The sequence below is a fragment of the Phaenicophaeus curvirostris genome, chromosome 6, assembly GCF_032191515.1.
Source record: "Phaenicophaeus curvirostris isolate KB17595 chromosome 6, BPBGC_Pcur_1.0, whole genome shotgun sequence".
Lineage (NCBI taxonomy): Eukaryota > Metazoa > Chordata > Aves > Cuculiformes > Cuculidae > Phaenicophaeus > Phaenicophaeus curvirostris.
This window is the reverse complement of record NC_091397.1, coordinates 24,070,058-24,079,496: the sequence shown is the minus strand read 5'-3', so window position 1 is coordinate 24,079,496 and position 9,439 is coordinate 24,070,058.

The following is a 9,439-nucleotide window of genomic DNA, read 5'->3' as shown; positions in this document are numbered from 1 at the left end:
CCCCCCGGCGCCGCTCACCCCCTCGGCCGCAGCTCCAGCGCCGCCGCGGCTCCCGCTCAGGCTCCGGCCCCGCAGTGGCGGGCGGGAAGGCGCCGCTCCGACCCGCCCCCTGCGGCCGCTCCGGCGCGGACCGAGGGCAGCGCGGGGGGCGGCCCCGCGGAGCCCCAGCCCGCCCCGAGCGCTGTCGGTGCCGCCGGAGGCCCCGCGGGGTCTGGGCGAGCGCAGCACCGCGGGCAGAACGTAGCTTCCCTCAGCCGGTGCAGATCCGTGGATGAGGGCTCGTGGGGCCGTGGCGTCGTAGAACGGTTTGGGTCGGAAGGAACCTTTAAATATCACCCAGTTCGCTCCCTCTGCGGTGAGCAGGGACGTCGCGGTGTATTAGGAAAAGGGCCTGGGGGTGCTGGTTGACACCTGACTGAACATGAGCCAGCAGTGTGCCCAACTAACCAAGAAGGCCAATGGCATCTTGGCTTTTATCAGAAACGGCGTGACCAGCAGGTCCAGGGAGGTTATTCTCCCTCTGTACTCGGCACTGGTGAGACCGCTCCTTGAATAGTGTTCAGTTCTGGGCCCCTCACCACAAGAAGGATGTTGAGGCTCTGGAGCGAGTCCAGAGAAGAGCAACGAAGCTGGTGAGGGGGCTGGAGAACACGTCTTATGAGGAGCAGCTGAGAGAGCTGGGGTTGTTTAGCCTGGAGAAGAGGAGGCTGAGGGGAGACCTCATTGCTCTCTATAACTACCTGAAAGGAGGTTGTGGAGAGCAGGGAGTTGGCCTCTTTTCCCAAGTGACAGGGGACAGGACGAGAGGGAATGGCCTCAAGCTCCGCCAGGGGAGGTTCAGGCTTGACATCAGGAAAAAGATTTTTATGGAAAGGGTCACAGGACACTGGAACAGGCTTCCCAGGGAGGTGGTTGATTCACCTTCCCTGGAGGTGTTTAAAGAATGGGTGGACGAGGTGCTGAGGGGCACGGTTTAAGTGTTTGATAGGAATGGTTGGACTCGGTGATCCTGTGGGTCTTTTTCAACCTAGTGATTCTGTGATTAGAAGCTGGACATGAGCCAAAAAATGTGTGCTTGCAGCCCAGAATGCTGATTGTACCCTGGGCTGCATCAGAAGAAACGTGGCCAGCAGGTGATTCTGCCCCTCTGCTCCACTCTGATGACACCTCACCTGGAGTACTGCGTCCAGCTCTGCAGCCCTGAGCTCCATAGAGAGACACAGATCACTTAGAGCGGGTCTAGAGGAAGATCTCAAGTGTGATCAGAGGGATGGAACACCTCTTCTGTGAGGACAGGCTGAGAGAGTTGGGGCTCTTCAGCCTGGAGAGCAGAAGGCTCCAAGTAGACCTTATAGTGACCTTCCAGTACCTAAAAGGGACTTGTAAGAAAGATGGGGATAAAGTTTTTAGCAGGGCCTGTAGCGACAGGACAAGGGGTAAAGTTTTTAAGCTGAAAGGGGGTAGATTTAGACTAGATATAAGGAAGAAATATTTTATGATGAAGATGGTGAAGTACTGACACAGGTTGCCCGGAGAGGTGGTAGAAGCCCCATCTCTGGAAACAATCAAGACCAAGTTTGAAGATTGTAGAATAGCTGAAGATCATAGAATCATAACATAGTTTGGGCTGGAGGAGACCTTTAAAGGTCATCTAATTCACCCTGTCGGTTCCCAGGGATGTCATTCAGTGTCATTTCTCATCGACATTGTTAATTTCTTCTCCAGTTGTTTCTCCTCTCACTATGTGCAATCCTACCTAACTTTTTCCTTCAAAAGGATGAGGAAACTTTTGAGTTATGGTCATTTAGCAGTTTGTTGAACAGACACAACTAACTGGTTATCCAGTGCATTTAAAATTGAAACCAAGGCAGTTTGGGGGATTTGTATTTAACTCATGTTTTCCTTGCACCTTTTAGAAGTTTTGTAGTTTGAATATCCTCATTTGAAACTGGAGCTAAAACAACTACAGTCTCCCTTGCATTGCTATGTAACTGATCCATTCAAACAAGAGAAGCACAAAAAGGTCCCCCATGGAGTTTAGTGAGAGAGCAAGCGTATATGCCTATCTTTTATATATGTAATCTCTCTGAAAAATTGGACCATGTCTTTTTAGTGAGATAGTGAAACTGGATAGTTACAGTTCTCTCAAATTATATACAGAGATGTATGGGCAACATAATTCAGATATCCTCTTAAAGGGCTGTCTTAAGCAATCTCTTAAAGAATTGAGATTATTTTCTCTTAGGAGGTGTTTTTCTTTCTTTTGCAAATCTGGGGCAGCATTATTATTTCTTCCTTGAAGGGATGGAACATAACAAAGGAATTTCCAATTGGCAAATGGAAACAGATATTCTGGTTCTTCCTCTTGGCAAGGGGAGAGCAAAGCCCTGGGGATTTCCCCATGGAAAAAGCGAAAACAAACACATAAAAATTTGCTTCCTATCAGGGCAACAAACCCAAATACAATCGTTCCTGGTGTACTGCCCTCAATGCAGCCAATTTCGCAACAGCAGAAAAATAAGGCATTTCCCAGCAAGAGACATTCAGGCCAACTAATTTTTTCTTATGGCAGCATGCAATTACTCTAAAAATAAAACTCTTACCCATTCTTTATAAGGACAAAACAGATCTGGGAGATTTAGAAAATTGAAAGCTATTCTTATATTTTTTTTTTTGTAGAAACAAATTGTAGTTTGTTTTTTGCTTCTTTCTGATTTTTTAAATTAATTTGATGTAATTTTTTACTTGAAAAGAGGTTACTTTTTAATAAAGATACTAGTTTTAAAAAAACCCAACCACTAACTAAATGAAGAACAAAAAGGAATGGTAAATACGTCAACTAAAATCTCTTCCCTTCCTTCACTCTTTGGATTTCATCAGTTTGTGATGGCCCCTTTTCACTAACAGTCCAGATGTCACTTCTTCTTTCAGTCCCTGTAGGATGTGAATTTCAAAAGCAAGAGAAGAAGGACAAACTGGAATAGATAAAAAGAAACTCTTAGATATTCTTTTGAGGTGGATAGGTGAGGTGAGAAGAGGACTGGAGATGGGAAGAGAAGCCACAAGTGGGGTCCCACAGGGATCAGTCTTCGGCCCAATGCTATTTAGTATCTTGATAAGTGATCTGGATGATGGAATCAATTGTAGCCTGATGAGGTTTGCTGATGATACCAAACTGAGTGGGGAAGTGGGTACTAAAGAAGGGAAAGCCACCCTGCATGAAGACCTGGATAGGCTGGACAAGTAGGGTAGCAAGAACCTTATGAACTTCAACAAGGACAAGAGTAAAGGTCTTGCAGCTTGGAAACATAATCCAGGAGTGCAGCACAGGCTGAGATCTACCTAGCTGGGGAGGACCTCTGTGGAAAGGGATTCAAGGGTTCTGTTGGACAACAAGCTCAGTTTGAGGGAACAGTGTGCTTCTGTGGCAAAGAAGGCCAACAGAATGCTGGGCTACATCAACAAGGGCATTAGCAGCAGAGATAAAGAAGTCATTATCCCACTCTACTCAGCGCTTGTCAGGCCACATGTAGGATACTGTGTTCAGTTTTGTCCCTCCTATACAAAACATGTGCACAGGCTGGAGAGGGTCCAGAGAAAGGCCACAAAGATGATCAAAGGACTGAGAAGCCTGCTGTATGGGGAAAGGCTGAGAGGAGTGGGTTTGTTCAGCCTTGAGAAAAGAAGGCTTAAGGGAGACTTTATCACCATGTTACAGTATTTAAAGGGTGGGCACAAACCAGATGGAGACTCCCTTTTTACAAGGAGTCACGTGGAAAAGATGAAGGAGAATGGGTACAAGTTACTCCTGGGGTAATTCCAATTGGACATGAGGAAAATTTTTCACAAGGAGAACAATCAGCCCTTGGAATAATATCCCCCAGGGAAGTGGTGAATTCTCCGACTTTGGACACTGTGAAGAATTAGCTGGACAGGGTGCTGGGCCGTCTTGTCTAGACCATGCTTTTGCCAAGAAAGATTGGATCAGATTATCCCTGAGGTCCCTTCCAATTGGAGATTCTAGGACTCTATGAGAGGAGAGAAGATGAGAAGGGAGGAGAGGGGAGAAGAGGGTAGGAAAGAAAAAAGAAAAAGGAATGGAATAAAGACAGAAAAAAGAGAAAGACAGAAAAAAGGAAATAGAAGCACAACAGTGCTCTTTGTCAAGTGCATTTAGTAAGCCATAGTTGCAAAACAAGACAGTGTATCTCCTTCTTCCCAAGAGGAATTACAAATTAAGGGTGTTTTGTTCAAAACTGAGCATCACCCCCCCAAAAAAAAACAATCCCTAAAACCCGAAACAACCAAAAGTACAGGCAATCCAGGATTACAATTCTATTTCTAAGGCAACCCAAGTAGAAAAGCAATGAGGATTGTTTCTCCTTTTATGATCCAGTAGATTAATTTTATTCACCAGAAAGAAGCTGAAGGAAGGAAATCTCTCCTAGCTTTCTCTGACTATGGTTTTCCATAGCTATTGTTGAAGCCCAGTGAAGAGGTTTCAGGACTTTTGTTCTTTGCTTTGTATGGAGCACCAGGCCATGTATGACCTTTCCACTTCTCCCTGTAACTCTGAAGCAACATTTGCTTTATGGTATAAGTTACAGAAGGTCAGAATTTTTGTTCTTAGTTTGTGGATACTCAGAAGGCATCTACAAAGTGAGGCAGTAGGTTCTAAAAGTGTTATCTTGTCCCTGCAGTAGTTGGACCCAAAGCCAGGGGAAAAATAGATTATTTTTAGAATGCAAACAATTAAATCTAGTGCAAAAGTTTCAGATAGTTGACTTGTTAACCAAGAAGGACTTACGTCCTTCCTAGTGAAGCATGGACGTTGTGAAACTGAAAGCTCCATTTAAAAAGCAATAATACTTGCCTGAATACTAATGTAGCTGGGGGAAGCACAGGTTAGATTGTGGCTTGACCAGCATTTGACAGCCTAAGACTAGTGAGTTTGTTTTGCTAACAGGATTTTAGCTCTTTGAGTCCAATTTCCTTCACAAAGCTGCAAAAAACAGTTTTATCTTGAGAGCAGGAGCAAAATGAAAATTAATGAAGATCATACTGTATAGTAAATAGCACCATGGTTGGAAAATCTAGAAATATATCATTTAACATGTAAAATATTACTAAGATTTTTATTACATTACTGCATGTATCTTGTCATAGTTTAGGTGTTCACTTAATCAATTCTGAGCGTTTTGTTTCACTGAATGGGGCCGTGCCAGCTGTGTAAAGTATTTCCTGACAAAATAAAAATGATACTGTGATAATTCAACATCAGCTTAGCACGGTGAGAGGAAAATCTGTGTCTTTTTAGGTCAATGAAATACTAATTCTGTTCCCAGTCCTGTGAAGATTTGTGTAGCTGATTCCGCAGAAAGTAACTGAGGCCAGTGAGTTGCTACAGTTATGTAGTTCTTTTCAAGATCAAGACGGTGTCTTTTCATTCAGGATTTAAGTTGTCATTCCAAACAAATTTGTTTTCAGCCATAAAACTTGAAGGAGTATATCAGTGTCTGAGATTTTCTCCTGAGTTATAGGAACATAAGGAATACCCCTCTTGGTTAGATCAGTAACCTGTCTGACCCATTAGTATGTGTTCAAGAGCAGCAAAAGAAAATGCTGTTTAAGGAGACTCTGCAAGCCTGGCTGCTCTATTTTCTATTTCCCCTCAAAAGCCATGTTTGTCTTAGTGATGTCATAGGGTACATGCTTGTGCAGTCTTTTTAATGTCACTTCAAGGACTATTGTTTCTGCATTTGTCTAACCCTCTTTTGAACCTGCTGTTGCCGTTTGCCTCCACAGCCCTCCATGGCAGCAAGATCAGGAGGTTCTCTGCCCACTGCATAAAGATGCACTTTCCTAATCTGTTGTAAGATGATCTACTAGTTTCACTGAATCCTCTCTAGTTCTGGCAATGTGGATTTGCCGGAAAAAAAGTTCTGTGTTTATCTTATCCACTGTCTTCAATATTTTGCAAACCTTGATTTTATCCTCTTCCACCTTTTCCTTGCTTATTTGAAGAGCCTCCACCTTTTTAGTCTCTTCCTGTAAAGGAGCTACTCCTCACGGAGATGCTCTTCTCTGTACTGTTAAGTTAAATGATTAAAGGCTAATCATGATGAACACAAAGACCCAATGAGGGTCAGAGGAGCGATAACAGGAAAACGAAGCTAATAAATGAAAATGAAGCCAAACTGCTTACTGCCAAGACCATCCAAAGGGCATGACCAGATCATTGTCCCTAGGGTGAAACCTGCCAAGGTGAGAAAGGGAAGAGACTCTTTCCCCTGAAATGCAATGCAAACTAAAGAAGTGTTTTTCAGGAGAGATGTGGGATTTAATATGGTATGCATAAGGACAAGAACTGTATGAAGATTATTATGGGATATTTTAAGAGGACTGTGAGAATGTGCAAGACTTATTGTGTGATGTTCAGGGAAAGGGCCAAAGGTGGAGAAAGGGAGAGATCAAAAGAGGAATAAGAGTGAGAAAACAGAGGGAAAAGAATCTTAAAAGGACCGGTCAGTACATGATACCCACTCCCTAGTATTTCCCCAACAATTTGTAGATGCTCAGTTCCCCCTTGCTTCATTCGCCCACCCTCACCTCATTCTAGTAGCTAAGTATAACCCATTCTTACTTACCTTGTGTACTCCATTTTCCTCTTCCTCACTGCTGGCATTCCTCACTACCAATTTTCCCTTATTCTTTTATCACCTTCATGTGAGAAGTGCATAATAACCGAAATATACAGAAGAGTTTTCAGGTGGGAACTTAGAAATAACTAAATGAGCATAGGATGTTAAAACAGATCTGAATGAAGCTGGGCAGCTGGCGAGGAGGAGATTTTGTGGCTCAGCTGCTATATTGTGATATGGAGTGCTCCAGGCCAGGCTCTTGTAATGGAGAAACAGTAATAAATTTTAGTGCTGTTCCCTTGGCTAGGCTGTCTTGATGGAGGGCACATGGCAGAATAGAGTCCATCCCAAACACTGGGGAAAGCAAACAATTTATTGGTAATTGTGTCAAGGAGAAGGCAGACTTGAAGTATTTATATGACTGCAGGGGACAAGCCTGACTCTGAATAGCTAAGTCCCACTGATTTAATGGGGAATTTTGCCTCTGCACAAACTAAGTGGTGAAGATTAAATATTTGCAATAGAATAGTGCCATCAGAACAAGGATAAAACTGAATTTATTAGGAATTACTTTTCTGAATATGATCTAATGCACCATCTAATTCTTGGGTTTCAGTTGGTTTATTTTTCATAAGCTATGTATAAGAGTGACTTAGGTTTATTGTGTATTACATAATCATATTCCTTCATTTAGCTCAACATACACTTTTCTGAGAAGTAAAGTAGCAATGTCTGCTCCTCTATAAGCACAAATTATTTTAAGATAACTCTGTTTATATTTAGATAGTTATGGAAAGTGGAGCAGTATCTATGACTCATGTCTCCCCAGCTTGACAAACAGTGTGCTCTTAATCTATAATAAAATCATAGGGCTGCATCTCAGAGAATAATTCCTCCAAATCACAGAACCACTTGTAACTTTGCTGGTGTCCATACCTCTCAGTGGAATTTGAACAAATTTCCCCATAAATACCTCAAATGGCATTTCGGGGAAGGAGAAGTGCTTGCAACGTAACAGGTTCTGCAGGCCAAACTCTGCACACACTTGGGCTTTTTGTATTTGTTCATTCCGTTCCCCAGCTCTATGTTGTGGATGACTAACCCCCCCATCCCATGTGTTTCAAGGATTCACTTCAGTTTCTTCAGACTTTCTGCCATCTATCATTCACTTGTCCTTCATTTTACCCATGTTCCCAACTAAGGATTTCTGTTCCCTGCTATCGTGATGATCATAAACTCATCGAACGGTTTTAGTTGGAAGAGACTTTAAAGATCACCTAATTCTAACCCACCTGCCATGGGCAGGGACACCTCCCACTAGATCAGGCTGATCAAAGCCCCATCCAACCCGGCCCTGAACACCTCCAGGGATGGGGCAGCCACAGCTTCCCTGAGCAACCTGTGCCAGTGCCTCACCACCCTCATTGTGAAGAATTTCCTCCTTATGTCTAGTCTAAATCTTCCCCTCTGTAACTTATAGCCATTTCCCCTAATCCTATCACTATGTGCCTTTGTAAAATGTCCCTCCATAGCTTTCTTGTCCGCCCCCTTCAGGTACTGGAAGTCTGCTCTAAGCGCCTCCTCTTCCTCAGGCTGAACAACTCCAGCTCTCTCAGCCTGTCCTTGTATGGAAGGTGCTCCAGCTCTCTGATCATCCTTGTAGCCCTCCTCTGGACCTGTTCCAACAGTTCCATATCCTTCTGATGTTGAAGATTTCAGAACTGGACACAATACTCCAGATGTGGTCTCACAAGAGAGGAATAGAGGTGCAGAATCACCTCCCTCGACCTGCTGGCTATGCTTTTGATCCATCCCAGGATACATTAGGCCTTTTGGGCTGTGAGTGCACATTGCCAGCTCATGTCAAGCTTCTTATCAATCAGCACCCCGAAGTCCTTCTCCACAGGGCATCTCTCAATCACATCATCCCCCATACTGTATTGAAACTGCAGATTGCCCTGACCCAGGTGTAGGACCTTGCACTTGGCCTTGTTGAACCCCATGAGCTTCACACAGGCCCAATTCTCCAGCCTGTCCAAGTCCCTCTGGATGACACCCTGTCCTTCTGGTGTGGCAACTGCATCCCTAACTTGGTGTCACCTGCAAATTTGCTGAGGGTACACTCTACCTCACTGTCTATATCATTGATGAAGTTATTAAACAGCGCTGGTCCCAGCATGGACCTTAGGGACACCACTTGTCATGGATCTGGACATTGAGCTGTTGACCACTACTCTCTTAATATGATCATCTAAACTATTTATTATCCACCAAAAAGTCCACCCATCAAATCCATATCTCTCCAATTTAGAGAGAAGGATGTTGTGGGGGACCACGTCAAAGGCTTTACAGAAGTCCAGATAGATCACATCCATTGGTTTCCCCGTGTCTACTGCTGTGGTTACCCCATTGTAGAAAGCTGCTAGGCTGGTCATACAGGACTTGCCCTTGGTGATGTCTTGCTGGCTGCCACTAATCACCTCCCCGCGCTACATGTGCTTTAGCATAGCTTCTAGGAGGATCTGTTCTATGATCTTCCCAGGCACAGAGGGTGATGTTGCATTAATCTCATTCAGTATCCTCCACCTACCTATTTTTCCACTTTATCATCTGTTTGGGTCCTTTAGTCTTTCCTCTCGTAAGTAAATCTGAGTGCATGCAATGTCTCCTTTCATCTTTGTCCCACATCTCTAACTGTTCTATTCCTTCCCATTCCATGTTAATGCGTCTCTGTATAACTTCATCCTTCCAGCCTTCCTCTGCCCCAGAAAACTCTTTTGTTTGTCATCAATTACCTG